The following is a 16,030-nucleotide window of genomic DNA, read 5'->3' as shown; positions in this document are numbered from 1 at the left end:
GGTGTCCAGGTGGATGCAGTGTGTTGGAGGTGGGCGAAGGGGTCCTCGGAAGGTGGGCGGGAGTCCAGATTGTGAAAGTAAGCTCGGAGGCGGAGGAAGTGTTCGACATCACGGCGTGTATTAAATTCATTGATGTGTGGACGGAGGGGGATGAAGATGAGTCCTTTGCTGAGGACTAATCGTTCGTCCTCAGTGAGGGGGAGGTCTGGGGGGATGGTGAAAACGCGGCAGGGCTGGGAGCTGGGATCTGATGTGGGTGTGGAGCTGGGAGTGGGGGCGGAGCCGGTAACTGGAGTGGGTGTGATGGTGGGGGGGGGAATGGGGGGTGGAGTCATGAGCTGGGGTGGTGTTCCCCTCAGGGTTCTGTAGGCCAGGAATGGCGACAGTGGGATCTGTGGGGGGCTTGTCAGCAGAATGCAGGTGAGTGGCGTTGGTGGGGGCGGAAGTGGGGGTGACCACAGCAGTAGGGGTGGCGGAAGTCACTGAGCGTGTGACATCAGCGATGATGTGAGGGGCAGAAATGATGTCACATGTGACGCACGAGGAATTGTGAGGGGCGGAAGTGGCTGTGGGAGTAGCCATGATGGGGGCGGAAGTGACATCAATCAGCGTGGGGGTGGCAGCTGCACCAGCCGCATGGCTAATGGCGTCCGAGCAATTTCAGAGGCCGGGAGAATCTTCTGGAATGTTTCAGGAGCGCTGGTTATGGAGGTGGGTGGATAAAAGTTTGTTGTACTTACAGTTTTTGATGTTTAAGATGGAGTTGAAATACTGTTTGTTGAGAGTATGAATTCTCCTGAGGATGTAGTACAGAGGGGGTCCTTTGTAATTCTGAGAGAGTGTGGCCCTCAGCTGAGGCAGGGCTGACTGGAGAGAGGTTAGGTGACGGCGCATTGCTGCAAGCGTGGAGCGGAGGATCTTGAAGGAGAACCGTTCCTGGTGTTTTTTGAATCTGTAGTCTGTACTGTTTGTCCTGTTCGGATCCGAACTGTGCTGGTTTAAAAGTGGTCCGGAGTCTGTGTAGGATGAGTTGGTTACGGAGGCAGGCACTGAGGAAGCGAATGGGGCTGTGGTAGCGAGTCTGTTTCAGGACATGGTTGAAGAGCATCAGGGCAGAGGAAATGACCTGGGCGGCACCGTGGGCGGCACGGTGGCAGTGGGCGGCACGGTGGCACAGTGGTTAGCACTGCTGCCTCACAGCGCCAGAGACCCGGGTTCAATTCCCGCCTCAGGCGACTGACTGTGTGGAGTTTGCACGTTCTCCCCGTGTCTGCGTGGGTTTCCTCCGGGTGCTCCGGTTTCCTCCCACAGTCCAAAAGATGTGCAGGTCAGGTGAATTGGCCATGCTAAATTGCCTGTAGTGTTAGGTAAGGGGTAAATGTAGGGGTATGGGTGGGTTACGCTTCGGCGGGGCGGTGTGGACTTGTTGGGCCGAAGGGCCTGTTTCCACACTGTAAAGTTATCTAAAAAACCTGGGAGTTGCAGTCGGAGAGGGACTCCCTGAGATTCTTGTAGACAGAGGAGGAAAACTTCTTCAAGGCAGGCATCCTTGCAAGAGGATTCGCAGTAGGGTTAAAATCAACAAGGTAAAAACAAGGACTGCAGATGCTGGAGACCAGATTCTAGAATCACACAACTCCAGGTTGGAGTCCAACAGGCTTCTTTGGAAGCAGTAACTTTTGGAGTGCTGCCTCATCATCAGGTGGTTGTGGAGGATAAGATCCTGAGACACAATTTAGAGCAAAACATTCCAGCGTCCTGCCACTGAAATGGTATATTCAACAAACCTGGATTGTTAAGTCTTCCACCTTTTCAAATAGGTTGCAGGTCTCATTACAATGTGAATCCCAGAACTTCTTGTTGTCACCTTCTCGAGATAACAAGGTTTGATAGCAAAAGCTCACATCTCAGCTCAGACAATGCATTAAAGGTGTGAGGTCAGAGTCTGCCTGCATCCCAATCTTGAGTCAGACTGGTTCTGTTTCCAAAGTCAAAGTTACAAGCTATTACATGTATTGACTGCCTGCACACACCACACCTCCCCTGTCCCACCGCCCCCCCCTCACTGTCTTCACTATTAGCCAGCACCAAGTTGTCCCTTTGTAATTGGATCCTTGGTACATCCGTAACCCGGAGGAAGTATTGCCTCACTCAGCAATTTTAACCCGTACCCCGTCTCCAAGTAAGTGTCTCCCTGCTCATTTGTCAGGAAGGGGCAATGTAGAGTCAACCAGACTGCTGTGGGTCTGGAGTCAGGTGTAAGCCAGACCGGGTAAAGGATGCAGCTGGAACGGCTGAGTGAATCCTTTCCCACAATGGCGGTTCCCTTCCCTAACAAGGGAGAGTGGGAAATCAGATGGGGGCTTTCTCCCCCCACCGACCTCCCCCTCCCTGAAACGGTCTCACCGTTAGATTCCGAACTCCACATTTCTGACCGAATACCAATTCTGACATCTGTCGGGGCGGGATTTGAACCCGGGAGTCCCCGGAAACAGGTCGACAGTCCAACTGATATGGTCACTCGGCCGTCACTCCTTCAATGCCCCTGCGATGGCACTGAACTCGCTGGTGCTTCCACAGGTGGGAGGAGTAGGTGAAGCCCTTCCCGCACTGAGAGCAGGTGAATGGTCTCTCCCCCGTGTGGATCCGCTGGTGTCTCAGCAGGGAGGAGACCTGGGTAAAGGCCTTCCCACACTCGGGGCAGCTGAAGGGTCTCTCCCCCGTGTGGATACGCTGGTGGGTCAGCAGGTTGGAGGAACTGCTGAAGGCCTTCCCGCACTTGGGGCAGCTGAACGGCCTCTCCCCCGTGTGGATACGCTGGTGGGTCAGCAGGTGGGAGGAACTGCTGAAGGCCTTCCCACACTCGGGGCAGCTGAAGGGTCTCTCCCCCGTGTGGACGCGTCGGTGGATCAGCAGGTTGGAGGAACTGATGTAGCCCTTCCCGCACTGAGAGCAGGTGAACGGCCTCTCCCCGGTGTGGACCCACTGGTGGGTCAGCAGGGAGGAGACCTGGGTAAAGGCCTTCCCACACTCGGGGCAGCTGAAGGGTCTCTCCCCCGTGTGGATACGCTGGTGGGTCAGCATGTGGGAGGAACTGCTGAAGGCCTTCCCGCACTTGGGGCAGCTGAAGGGTCTCTCCCCCGTGTGGATACGCTGGTGGGTCAGCAGGGTGGAGGAACTGCTGAAGGCCTTCCCGCACTCGGGGCAGCTGAAGGGTCTCTCTCCCGTGTGGATACGCTGGTGGATCAGCAGGGTGGAGGAGCAGGTGAAGCCCTTCCCGCACTGAGAGCAGGTGAACGGTCTCTCCCCCGTGTGGACTCGCTGGTGGATCAGCAGGTGGGAGGTATACCTGAAGCCCTTCCCGCACTGAGAGCAGGTGAATGGCCTCTCTCCCGTGTGGATCCGCTGGTGGGCCTGCAGGTTAGAGGAATGTCTGAAGGCCTTTCCGCAGTCGGTGCAGGGGAATGGCCTCTCCCCGGTGTAACTGCGCCGATGAGTCTCCAGGGCAGACGGGAAACGGAAGCCTTTCCCACAGTCACCACACTTCCACGGTTCCTCCACAGGGCGGGATTCCTCTGCTTTCTCCATGGCCACAGCTTCAGCTGCACACAAACACGTGTAGAGCCCCTCCCTGCCGTGAAGTCCCCTTCTCAGGCCGTATAACTGTTTCGGACTCCACACACAGTTCGCTGCAACAGTGGGGTCTCTCGTCCAGTCCCACTGATGCTGAAAACGTCCTCAAACAGGAACCAAAAAGTGTAGATCCCTCTCACAGAAATCACAGTCAAAAATCGTTGCGGTCCCGATGGATTCAGACACTGTCAGACAATGACATCAAAGTGAGGACTGCAGACACTGGAGAGTCAGACAAAAAATGTGGCGCTGGAAAAGCACAGCAGGTCAGGCAGCATCCGAGGAACAGGAGAGTCAATGTTTCGGGAATAAGCCCTTCATCCGTTGATTTTGAAACTTCAAGTCGTCAGATTTTCATATACTCTGCAAAAAGAGATTACAAAAGTCATCACTATCAGTACAGGGTAGAAATTCAGAACAAGCAATTCTACTTTCTGTGGAATATTCTTTTGTTGTTCCACAAAATTGAAAGCACCATCCCACTCTCCCTTCCCCTCTGTTCTCACTCCACTCTAACTAATTCTCCTGAAGGTGCTGATTCAGGATCTTACAGGGGCAGAAAAAGCAAAAACATCAAGACTGACATCTCTCTGAATTTTGGATACCTCCACCTGAAAGTTAATATCTTTCACAACACTGGGATCCTGCTGAGAGTGAGCAGGTCTGATTTTGGGAAGCATAAAAAAAGTGTCAATTCAGGGTGAACCTGCAATGCAGCTTCTTGAGGAAGGACCAGAGACAAAATGGTTAATGACCCCGGGAAGGTGGGAGCAAAATGAGACATCAAGCCATTAACACCGACACACTTCAGTCAAACCCTTCTGCTCCCAGTCAGGGCAAAACATGCTCTGAAAGTCCAGCCTTCACAACCATACTTCTGCTTTCACTGAAGACAATTAGAGTCACACAGCACGAAAACAGACCCTTTGGTCCAACCTGCCCAGATATCCTAAATTAATCTAGTCATGTTTGCCATCACTTGGCCCCTATATGGGCTGGGTGCTGACAGCTGGGACTAAATTGGGTTGGCTCTTTTGTCAGCAAGGACGGAGTTGGACCGAAGGGTCTGTTTCTGTGCTGTACATCTCTATGACTCCAGTCACATTTGCCATCACTTGGCCCTGACCCATCATATTCATATGCCCATCCAAGAGCCTTTTAACTTGTCATCGTACCAGCACCCACCACTTCCTCTGGCAGCTCACTCCATCGCTCAAGTGACTCCATGTTGAAAGCGTCTGGTCTGGTGCACCAGATGACACCAGGATAATCTCAGATCATTTTCAGATCGCATCGATACTCAGTCAGTGACTTTCCCGATCAGGATGTTGTACGTGATCAAACAGGTCAGTGGGTAGGCGATCCCCCACCTCTTAGTTCAAGTATCTCTACGAGAACTCCCTTGCTGGAGGGTCCCTTGGAGACACTTCAACTGGACTTCATTGAGTTGGAGAAATGAGTTGAGTTGCTATAAATATGTTTTGCTTATTGTTGATGTCTTTTCGAAGTGGATTGAAGCCTACCCTCCTCCTAACGCTACTGCTGAGAGTGTGGTGAAGAGTTTGTTTAAGGAAATAATTCCCCGCCTCAGTATACCTGCGTGCATTAGCTCAGACAATGGACCACACTTTGTGGGTAATATTAACGGAGAACTCTGTTCCCAGCTTTGTATTTGTCGGCAACTGCATGGTATTTATCATCCTCAGGTGACCGGCCTTGTTGAATGTTTTAACCAGACATAAGACTAAACTTGCCAAATTAATGGCAGAGTCTGGCCCCTCCTGGTTATGCTAATCCCTGTGGCCTTATTCCAGATGTGATCCATGTCTGCGGGCAAGACACGACTGTCTCCAGCTGAGAGTCTCTCTGGTCACCCCCTCCGTACCCCTTGGAACGATTTGGCTCCCTTCTCAGTCCACGTCCACCACATGACCGAAGCAATGATTGGTTATGTTCTTGCTCTATCTAATGTTATGTGTGCCGTTCACTCCCAGGAGCGTGTGACCTACGGCGATGTTCCCTCCCTTTCAGCCTCGTCACAGGTAGACCTTGGTTTGTTGGTGCTCGTTGAGAACTGGACTGGCAAAGGTCTTCAACCTCGTTGAAATGGCCCCTTGCAGGTTTTACTTCCCACCCCTACAACGGTCACAGTCGCTGGGCGCTCAGCTTGGGTCCAACTGCACCATTGTAAATTGATTGACCGCACCAATCAAAAGGTGTAGAAGAGGAGGAGAGAATCCTGAAATCTGAACAAAAGGAGTGGACCCTGTCCAGTTGGGTTTTTGAATCCTGCTGTTGTTCTAATGTTAATCTTATTACAGATACTTGAACTAAGAGGAGGGACATGTGGGGGATCGCTTATCTCCTCCCTTTCTGATTACGTACAACATCCTGATGGGGAAAGGCTCTAAGTATGGATGGGACCGGGAATGATCAGAGGTTATCACCACCCATACTGAGGAGATGTCGTCCAGTGCACCGGACCAGACCCCTTTGACGTGTGGAACGTGATGAAGATTGATTATTGTAATGGACTCTTCCATCAGAAAGACCAGATGGTCCATCTGGACAGTAGAAATCAGGGGGAGTTACCATGGCGTTACCGAACCTGTCTTTTTGATTTTATCTGCAGACGCAAGCCTAGTGAGGATAAAAATGATCAACCCCATCATTATGGTAAATATTTTAAGGACGCCCAGGAACACCATCCCTTTTTGTAGGACGGGCCGACTCGAGAAAAGGGAAGCCTGATAGGGGAAACTCCTCAATCCACAAGGAACTTATTTATACAGGCCCACAGAACGCTCTACACCCCAGAGGCAGTAGTATGTTACTCCTCTCTATCGGGAGATGACTTACTTGCCCCGTCCCCAGTCCCCGATTCCATTCTATTTGTCAGATTTCCTACTGCCGACCCTGCGAAGAGGAATATCACTTTCCAATACCTCCGGTCTGTGTATACAAACAGCTGGTGTAACATTGCCTGAGGTACAGCAGGCCTTATGTGGCACATGGACCTGGAACGGAACCCTTCCCTTGTGCATTTATAGGCCTTTTCTCTTTTCAGAACCTGATACTGTCACCAAGACCATGTACAATAGAGCTAAGGGAGAGCCCAATGGGAACAGCATTCTGAGGACCATTGTCTCCCATACACTGCGAGTGCTCAAGTCACTTGACCCATTTTGTACAGTGCTAAAGCGACTCCTCTTGCAAAACGTTGACCCTCTACTCCTGTAGATCTGACCAGACCCCCTGCTGTAACATTTCAGTAACCTATTTTGACAAACTCTCCCTAATATACACCAAACCAGACTATTATTTCTTCAGCTAAGGTAAAGCTACCAATTTCCTTGTCCTGGATGGCAAAGATGTCTCTCATAAGGTCACCATCGGAGCCCTTGTTCCCACAACAGTACCTTGTCCTGGCCAGTGGACAAGTCGATGGAACCTCCATCTGAGGAGGATGCAGCGATCGGTCTCAGCCAACCTTGCTCCAACTGGAAGGATCCCAAGGGACTGGGTGACAATAGAGGACACGCGACAGGCTGGGGAATCCAGAGTACCCTGAGGTTGGAAGGATCGGCAGGGTTGACAAGTCAACAGAACTGCAATTCCCTCTTTTGTGGCCTGACCATTTGAGGAAATAAGAGTAAAGAGGCTCTGGAACAGAGTAAACTGGGATTATCAGACCTGTGTCTTTACTCTATGCAGAATCGGTATGCCTTAGACTATATACTCGCCCGGGAGGGTGAGGTCTGCACCATTGTCCAAGATAAATGCACTATGGGCATTCCCGATCTCACTGGCAATATTACTAAGATTCAAGAAGAGATCCAGGTATTCCGTGACAGAATGACTGAAGGGACCAGTTGGGGAAACTGCAGATCGGGCCGATGGTACAATTGGCTCATCGGTTTAGCTATGTCTGTTTGTCGGTATTGGTATTGTTAGCTATTTAATTGCTAGGCTTATGAGGTCCCTTAGTGATATAGATTTGCCCCAGAAGATGTTCCTTTCGCGATCTGATGGCTCACCCACATGTGTCGATGGCGATGATAAATATGACCAGATGAGCTGTGAAGATGGTGGTGCCTCTCTACAGGATGTTGACGGCTGGACCACCTTGAAGGGCATTCGTTTGGACTAGCCTTCTCTTTCAGTGATCGCGGTGCAATCAAAGGGAGGAATGAGGGTGTGGGCATCTGGGTGATAAAGTCAAGAGCCTTAAAACTTGTCTTTAAACATTCAGACTAAAATGTAATGCTGAATTATTGCATACATTTACTGCACTAGAAAATAAACGGGCAGGAAGGCTCAGAATGAGGAGAGAACTTAAAGATAGGGACACCTGGGCTCACCAAGTGAGAACAGGATGCTGTAAGGCAATGAAGAACGTTTGCCTCAGCATCGGTGAATCTGTGAACAGGACACCAAGTGATAACATTCACAGCCGTTCCCTTGTGAGACCATTTTAGTGCTGAGACTGTTGAATCCTGTAGAAAATTAACTCTTAGTGCTTATCTGCAATGGATTGAAATGAATTGCATTTTGGGGCTTTATGATGATATTGAGTATCCATTACTGGTTATTAAATACAAACTCTGTAAAAGGAAATATTGATAAAGCTTTACCTTACTTGCTGCAGGCGAGGCTCCAGCGGAGGAAACAGGCCGCGGGCACACTTCCGGCTTCCGGATGGCCACGCCCACTGGTCCAAGTACTAGTCCCGCCCCCTCCTCCGCCCAGGGGACACGTCGACCCCGCCCCTTCCGAACGCAGCTCGTAAACCCCGCCCCTTCCAGGATTGACTCGTAAACCCCGCCCCTTCGGAACACAGGAGAGTCAGTCGAAAAACGTGGCGCTGGAATGACACAGGGGAGTCAGGCAGCATCCGAGGAACAGGAGGGTCAATGTTTCGGGAATACGCCCTTCATCCGTTGATTTTGAAACTTCAGTCTTCAGATTTTCATATACTCTGCAAAAAGAGATTACAAAAGTCATCACTATCAGTGCAGGGTAGAAATTCAGAACAAGCAATTCTACTTTCTGTGGAATATTCTTTTGTTGTTCCACAAAATTGAAAGCACCATCCCACTCTCCCTTCCCCTCTGTTCTCACTCCACTCTAACTAATTCCCCTGAAGGTGCTGATTCAGGATCTTACAGGGGCAGAAAAAGCAAAAACATCAAGACTGACATCTCTCTGAATTTTGGATACCTCCACCTGAAAGTTAATATATTTCACAACACCGGGATCCTGCTGAGAGTGAGCAGGTCTGATTTTGGGAAGCAAAAAAAAAAGTGTGTCAATTCAGGGTGAACCTGCAATGCAGCTTCTTGAAGAACAACCAGACACAAAATGGTTAATGACCCCGGGAAAGTGGGAGCAAAATGAGACATCAAGGCATTAACACCGACACACTTCAGTCAAACTCTTCTGCTCCCAGTCAAGGCAAAACATGCTCTGAAAGTCCAGCCTTCACAACCACACTTCTGCTTTCACTGAAGACAATTTGAGTCACACAGCACAGAAACAGACCCTTTGGTCCAACCTGCCCAGATATCCTGAATTAATCTAGTCAGATTTGCCATCACTTGGCCCCTATATGGGCCGGGAGCTGACAGCTGGGACTAAATTGGGTTGGATCTCTTGTCAGCAAGGACGAGTTGGACCAAAGGGTCTGTTTCTGTGCTGTACATCTCTATGACTCCAGTCGCATTTACCATCACTTGGCCCCTCTATATCTGAACCCTTTTTATTCATCCGCCCATCCAGATGCCTTTTAACTGTTGGAATTCTACCAGCCCCCACCACTTCCTCTGGCAGGTCATTCCATAAACGCATCACCCTCTTCATGATAAAGTTGCCCCTGAGGTCTCTTTTACATCTCCCCACTGCCCTCACCCTGAACCTATGACCCTCTAGTTTGGTACTTTCCCATCCCACGGGAAAGACCTTGTCTATTTACCCTATCCATACCCCTCATGATTTTATAAAAGTCTCAGACTCTGGCACAATGGGGAAAACAGCTCCACCCCATCCTTCTATCCCTCCTCACCCGGGTATTTAAGACACATACCTGAGTTTGCAGAGTCTGCTGCCTCCTTGGATTCACTCCAGTTGCCACAAGTGAACAGATTCCCCCCACACACTCCCAGGACGAAGAATTGCTGAGAGGGAGGGAGTTTCATGCAAACTGACAGGGCCACTTCCGCGTTGTGACGCCTTCAATGGGTTAGGGGTGGGGTAGGGAATGGGAAAAGGGGAGAGAGGAAGGGGTGGGGCGCGGCCGGCCGGCTGGCTAGCCTGCACTGCCCTGCACAGTTTGCAGGAATCCCTTCCCTTCACAGAATCCCCACAGTGTGGAAGCAGGCCACTCGGCCCGACGAGTCCACACTGACCCTCCGAAGGGTAACCCACCCACATCCATTCCCCTTCACCTGTTGCTCTACTCCCTGACTATCACACCTAACCTGCACATCCCTGGGCACGATGGGTAATTTAGCATAGCAATTTCCCCCCCTAACCTGGACAAAGTTAAAAATCACAACACCGCGTTATAGTCCAACAGGTTTATTTAGAAGCACTAGCTTTTGAAGCACTGTTCCTTCATCAAGTGGTTGTGGAGAATAAAATAATAAGACACAGAATTTATAGAAAAACATGACAGTGTCCTGCCACTGAAATGATCCATTGAACAAACCTGGATTGTTAAGGCTTTCATCTTTACAAATGGGTTGCAGGTGTCATTAATATGCAAATCCCAGAACTTCCTGGAAAGCACCTTATCAAGCGAACTTAAAGTTTTATAACAAAAAGTGACACTTGAGCTCAGCTCTGCAAATGTGCATTCACTCCCGTGAACTTGTGTGTGTGTGTGTGCGTGTGTGCATGAGAGATCTTGTATGTGTGCATCTTGTATATCTCTCTGTCTATTTGAGAACAGGTGCCTTACTTCTGTTGGTGTAAATATTGTTGTAAATCATAGCTGGGTTCTCAGAGTTAGATGTAAGGGAGAGAGAATTCCTCAAGTAGGATAGTATAAGAATCCTGGGAGAGCCCCATTTGTGGTTTACTTTCTCATGAACAAACATTAAACACGAGCACCTCGTCATTTCGAATTTGGTTTCCTTTTTCTTGTGAGATCCCCTGCTGTGATTCCACTGTGCCTGGGTGGCTGACAGACTGGGAGATGGTGGGTTGGGGCTTGATTGACTGAATGCTTTATTGTTCCAGAAGGTGAGAAAGGGGACAAAGCTTCAGCAGAAATCCAGCAGGACTGAGCACAGACCGACATCATACTCCTTGGGGACAGGGAGATCAACAGAGGACAGAGAAACCAGGCCCTGAAACCCGAGCTGACATCAGACTACCATGTGATCAGAGCTTTGATGAGCAGTGCCAACCCTCTACCTTTACCAAGCTTCCCATTAGACAACACCCTCAATATACAGAATCTAATCCTTGCCATCCTGAAGCCATGTTTCTGTAAGGAGTCTCAGACCATAATTATTCACTTCAATGTGTGCAGTTAATTCATTCAATTTTGTTACAATGCAGCACACATTCAGACTCACCGTTTCAATTTTTGTGATCTTTAGAATCCAGTTTTGATTGCTGGTACATTTACTCTCCTTGTCCCTTTCTCTGATGTTCATTTCCCACATCACCTCACTGCTCACCGGCCTTGATTTGGATTGGCCATGCTAAATTGCCTATAATGATGACGGATGTGCAGGTTAGGTGGGTTAAACGTGGGAAATGCAGGGTTACATTACACTGTAATAGAAGCAGGAGAAGGCCATTTGGCCCATCCAACCTGCTCCGCCATTCATTAAGATCATGGCTGATCTATTCATCATCTGGGATCCTCCTCCCTGCATTGTCCCAACTACCTTTAATTCCCCTACCATGCAAAAACCCATCCAACTGTGTCTTGAATATACTTAATGAAGCTGCCTCCACTGCTTCCTGGGGCAGAGAATTCCATAGATTCACTCGACTCCAGGAAAAGCAGTTCCTCCTCATCCCTGTCCTAAATTTACTCCTCCTAATCTTCTGCCTGGTTTCATTCACCAGCAGAAATGACTCAATAGGTAGGGCTTCATCCTCACAGTGCAATGAATTCCCACTTTGCACCAAAACCTCGGATTTACTCACTCACTCAGTTGCTGTCTCACAAATGCAAGATTTCATTGTAACTTCTTCTGCTCCCATTAAGGGCAAACATCTTTGAAAGCTCCTCTTAAACTCCAACCTTGACAATCACCCTTCTGCTCTCCCCGAAGATGATTAGAGTCATACAGCACAGAATCAGACCCTTTGTCCATCCACACATCATTCCTGATGAAGTGCTCGGGACCGAAATGTCAACTCTCAAGGTCCTCAGATGTTGCCTGACCTACTGCCTTTTTCTAGCACCACACTTTGCCCCTGATCTCCAGCATCTGCAGTTCTCACTTTCTCCACATCCCAAAGTATCACCATTTAAATAATAAACCGTCTTTCTGCTTTTTTTTCCATAGCAAAGACTATAACTTCACATTGAGATACTGCATTTGCCACGTGTTTGTAAATTGTGGTCTTCTCGACTTCGGGGAGACCGAAACTTGGGGAACGGATTGGTGAGCATCACAGCTGGGTCCGAGAGGCTGACCAGACCTCCCAGTCACCATCGATTTTAATTCCCCTTCCCACTCCCTTTCTGACAAGAACATCATAGCCTTCCTTTATTGCCACAACGAACCAAACTGCAAATTGGGGGAACACCACCCCATCTTCGGCCCGGGCAGCCTACAGCCTGCCGGACCCAACATCGAGTTCTCCAATTTCAAATAACCTCCCTTTCCATCCCCCGACTCCCTTCTCAGCCCCGTGCCTCTCACTACCACTCCTTCCTGTCACCAACCTGATTTCTTCCACCCAATGATTAATCAGGCCGGACCCTCTCCCTATCGTCACCTATCCCCACTTTAGCCCTAGCCCCAGCCCCAGCCCCCAGCCCCCAGCCCCCAGCCCCCAGCCCCCAGCCCTGAAGAAGGGTTACACCCGAATTATCGACTTCTCCACCTCTTGATGCTGCCTGATTTTCTGTGTCCTTCCAGCCTCCTGCCTGTCTATTTTGCCAATTGAGACACAGACCTCGATCACTTTTCCATAGTCCGTCCCCTCCCAGGGTTAAATCCCTTTCCTTTCAGTTGGTGTAAGTCAACAATTGAACTCCGGAAAGAAACAGAAATGGCAAAGGGGGCGAGAAAAGAGAGTGCCGTACTCACAGATCTGAGACAGAGGAAGGAATTTGCGGTCTGAGTGAAGCTCAATGTTGATTCAGAAAGAGAGGAGCAGGAGGAGCAGCTTCAGAAACTCATGGTCCAACTTCCGCATTCAGACAATGGGGTGGCTCTGATTGGCAGGAGGACCAGTTTTGTTCTGGTCCTCCACGGTTCCCTATTGGGCCATCAAAGGAAGGTCGCGCGCCTTTTTTTTGCGGAAAGCAATGAGCATGCCCAGAGTTTTGCTGACACCGTGGGCATGTGCACTGCGTTACTGACACCGGGAAACATGCGCAGTATGCTCACTGGGGGATGGTGGTGTTTCTTGGAGAAAGTGAGGACTGCAGATGCTGGAGACCAGAGTTGAAAAGTGTGGTGCTGGAAAAAGACAGCAGGCCAGGCAGCATCCGAGGAGCAGGAGAATCGACGTTTCGGGCATAAAATTCCTCAAGAAGGGCTTATGCCCGAAACGTCGATTCTCCTGCTCCTCGGATTTTGCCTGGCCTGCTGTGTTTTTCCAGCACCACACTTTTCAATGCTGGTGTTTCTGTCAAATGTTGAGTCCAAATGCCAACAGGAAAAAAAGCCACAATTTGTTTTTCCCTGTGATTCGACATTGTATTACTTTTGCATTCTGTCCGGCTGCTCAACTTTTGTATGTCTTTTCCCCAGCTTTTCCCCGAGTCCAAAACTGGAGGGCGTGGGTTTAGGGTGAGGGGGGAAAGGTTTCTGAGGGGCAACCTTTTTGCACAGACGCTGATGCGTGTCAGCCAGAGGAAGTGGTGGAGGCTAGTACAATGATAATATTTAAAATGCATCTGGATGGGGATATAAATAGGACAGATTCAGATGGATAAGGAGCCAAATACTGGCAAATGGGTCACGAGATTAATTTAGGATATCTGGTCGGCATAGACCGAAGGGTATGTTTCTGTGCTCTGTGATGCTATTTCTAGGTAGTTGGAACCAACTTCACAAGACTAGCACTGGGCCATTCACCCCTTACATTCAAGATCAGAGTGGTGTTGGAAATGACAGCAGGTCAGGCAGCATCCAAGGAGCAGGAACATTGACGTTTCAGACAAAAGTCTCGAGTGCTGCCTGACCGGCTGTGCTTTTCCAGCACCACTCTAATCTTGACTCTAATCTCCTGCATCTGCAGTGCTCACTTTCACCCATTCACCCCTTCCAGCCTGTCCTGAGCGGTGGCCTGACTGCGTTTATTTCAGTGAAAGAATCAGATAGATTTCAGCAGCTCTTTTAAAAAAAACTTGAACGTGTTTTCTGGCTTTAATGATGTTTCTGAAGATATTATTTTAGGTATTCTCAATTTAGAAGATCAGCCATTTCTCACCCCTCCCGACTCCCAGGTAGAGTCATCACCATCCATTATCACTCTCCCTCTCTCTCTCTCTGTCCTTTGAAGGGTTTGATCCAGCGGTCAAAGATGGTTCAAGGCTCGAGAAAGGATGGTGTGGTGGGGGCTGGGGAGAAAAGAGACAGAATGGATGGGGGACAGAGAGAGAAAATGGACGGGGGGCAGAGGGTGGGGGTAGAGAGAGACTAGGGGGTACAGAGAGAGAGAGAGAGAGAATGAGTGGGGTTGGTAGAGAAATTGGGCGGGGGAGAGAGAGTGGGCGTGGCGGAGAAGTGGGAGATGGCACAGGGCAGGGTGATACTGGGCACACAGATACTCAAGATGGTCACTGAGCCATCAGTTGGCCAAATTGACACACAAGATGGCCACTGGATCACAATATGGAGAGAAACAGCAGAGCAGATACAGACACTGCCTGGGGCCACCAGAATGTTAGCACAATGGACTCACAACCCAGGTGATTAGTTTAAGGCGGGTGGGGAGAGAATATTCATGAGTAATGAACACTGCCCGCCGAAGTGTCTGGGTCCAGCCAACACCTCTTATAGAAGTGCCAACAGCATGATACAGACTCAATACCAGATGCTAATAGCCAGGGCTGCAGGAATCCTCCTTCTCAGGGAGAGCAATTAGCGCCCATTACAACAACAATGGATTTCCATGCAGACATTGAAATGGACAATGTCTGCACTGAAACTGACAACGACTGTCTGGAAATTAACAAAGGTTGTGCTGGAACTGACAATGATTGTATCAACTATCAACGATTCTACAAGTATTACCATAAACAAATCATGTTACAAAAACAATAATCTCATCCCTGACCGATTGGATCATAAGATGTATAAAAGTTTCTTGACGTGTGCTCCAGGTCGAGAGAAGTCTCGGAGCTGACACTGTGCTGTTGGTGTCTTTCTCTCCCCGGAGCCCCGGTATTTCCTTGTGCAATAAACTCTGTCATTGAACCCCAATTCCGAGCCTGGTGTATTTCAGGGGAGAGAGAATGGGTGGGGTGGCAGATGGTGGGGGGAGGGGAGAGAGAGAGAGAATGGATGGTGGGGGCTGGAAGAATGGACGTGTGACAGAGGGTGGGATGAGAGAGAATAGATGGGTGTAGAAGGTGGGGAGACGGACTGGACAGGGCCTGAGGAATGAAACGACAGGGGTACAGAGGGTGGCGTGAGAGAGAATGGACAGGGTGTTTGGAGTATAGAGGGAGAATGGGCAAGAACCTGGGGATGGAGAGAGAATGGACAAGGGGCTCTGTGGTTGGCGGTGGAATGGACAGTGGGAGCTGTGGGTGGTGGGAGGAAAGGACGGGGGTGCTGTGAGTGGGGAGGGAGAATGGATAGGGGGCGCTGGAGTGCCGGGGTAGAAATGGACAGGGAGCGCTGGAGTGGCGGGGGCTAATGGACAGGGGGCGCTGTGTGTGGCCAAGATCAAAAAGGTTGATGACAGTCGACACTTATCAGATGGTTTCCCGAACAGAAAACCTTGCACTGGAGACTCCCAGAAGAGGGGTGTTTCATCTGTATTCCTTCAATTAGTTTTGAAATATTGTTGTGTATCTGAATTGTTCAGGGATACCTGGGACAGAGAGAGATGGCTTTGGTTGTTGGAGGTCAGTCATCTCAGTTCCAGGACGTCTCTGCAGGAATTCATAGGGTCGTGTCTTCTTAGGCTCAACCATCTTCATCAGTGACCTTCCTCCATCATAAGGTCAGAGGTGGAGATATTCGCCAAT

General features: G+C 49.7%; 2 protein-coding genes across 4 annotated transcripts in view; one reads left to right on the top strand and one right to left on the bottom strand.

Moving 5' to 3' along the window:
• Positions 1-8,339, bottom strand: part of LOC140460831 (uncharacterized) — a 243,853-nt gene extending 235,514 nt beyond the window's left edge. For 2 of the 3 annotated variants that reach the window (XR_011954371.1, XR_011954372.1), the window contains exons 1-2: positions 8,268-8,339; positions 741-3,996 (exon numbers count right to left, since the gene is read on the bottom strand). The gene's annotated coding sequence lies outside the window, so the exon portion shown is untranslated. Of the gene's footprint in view, positions 1-740; positions 3,997-8,267 lie in introns of those variants that run through there. The other variant, XM_072555484.1, reaches the window with a different exon arrangement.
• The window catches only part of LOC140461035 (uncharacterized), a 205,070-nt gene that overhangs the window by 97,606 nt on the left and 91,434 nt on the right, over positions 1-16,030 (top strand). The gene's annotated exons all lie outside the window — the stretch shown is intronic.

Source organism: Chiloscyllium punctatum, chromosome 36 (assembly GCF_047496795.1).
Source record: "Chiloscyllium punctatum isolate Juve2018m chromosome 36, sChiPun1.3, whole genome shotgun sequence".
NCBI lineage: Eukaryota > Metazoa > Chordata > Chondrichthyes > Orectolobiformes > Hemiscylliidae > Chiloscyllium > Chiloscyllium punctatum.
Note: the sequence above shows the minus strand (reverse complement) of the source record. Positions and strands in the feature narration are given on the sequence as shown.